This window comes from Gekko japonicus, unplaced genomic scaffold (genome assembly GCF_001447785.1).
Source record: "Gekko japonicus isolate JY-2015 unplaced genomic scaffold, Gekko_japonicus_V1.1 scaffold180, whole genome shotgun sequence".
Classification (NCBI taxonomy): domain Eukaryota; kingdom Metazoa; phylum Chordata; class Lepidosauria; order Squamata; family Gekkonidae; genus Gekko; species Gekko japonicus.
In genome coordinates this window covers 1,252,929-1,254,049 of record NW_015174278.1, presented here as the reverse complement: position 1 = coordinate 1,254,049, position 1,121 = coordinate 1,252,929, and positions in this window count along the sequence as shown.

Genomic DNA, 1,121 nt, shown 5'->3' with positions numbered 1-1,121 from the left:
AGAGAGAAAGATGGCAAAGAGAGGGAGGGAGTGAGGGAGGCTCTCCCACCACCACCCATCAAGCCCCTGCCATCCCCAGCCCCGCGGATCCCTTACTTACTGCTTCGGCGGGGACCGGGGAAGCCGGCAGCCTGGCTCTCCCACTGTCCCTTAGCCGCAGCGCTCCTGCGCAGGCCCAGGGGACATGGTGATGGGGCTCACCTGCCATCCCCGAGCCGCAGTGCTCCTGCGTGGGCCCGGGGGATGTGGAGGCGGGGCTCTCCTGCTGCCCCCAAGCCCCAGTGCTCCTGTGCGGGGCTGGGGGATGCGGCGATGGGGCTCTCCTGCTGCCCCCAAGCCCCAGTGCTCCTGTGCGGGGCTGGGGGATGCGGCGATGGGGCTCTCCTGCTGCCCCCCAAGCTGCAGCTCTCCTGCGCGGGCCTGGGGGATGCGGAGGCAGGGTTCTCTTGCCGCCCCGAGCCCCAGCGCTCTTGCGCGGGCCTGGGGGACGTGGCAACGGGGCTCTCCTGCCATCCCCCGAGCCCCAGCGCTCCTGCGCGGGCCCGGGTGATGTGGCAACAGGGCTCTCCGGCCTCCCCCAGCCGAAATGCAGTGAGCTAGGGGCTTGCCGCCTCCACCATTAGCACGGGCTCATGGGCTGCCGGAGCAGTGCTCCGGCGTGCTCCAGCCCCAAAAGACCCCTGCTATTCCCAATTCCATTCTCAGGAGCACAAAAGTACTGAACAGAGGAGCTGTTCCAGCTAATCAATGGTTTGTGTTGAATTGCATTCCTTTGCACCAGGTTCTTAGGCAAAGATACTGATGAATCCACAAGGTAGTGCTGGTTTTGCATATTTCACAGTATTTTTATTTTGCAAATAAAAGTTTCCAATGGACTACAATTGACTGTGAAAGCTTTTAATGGTAATCTTTGTAGTTTAACGAAAGAACATATTTACAGTGGTTTTGGCTCCAAGTGGAGGGAAGTAGCATAAGTGATATGGTAGGGTTCATTTATGGAATTCCAGCCCTCTTGAACAAACATCTCTCTGAACTGGTTATCAGAATAGATCACAATCTGTGTCTCTGGCAGATATTCTGTGCTATATAGGATAAGCTGTTTCAGAGGAAAAATAACTGTT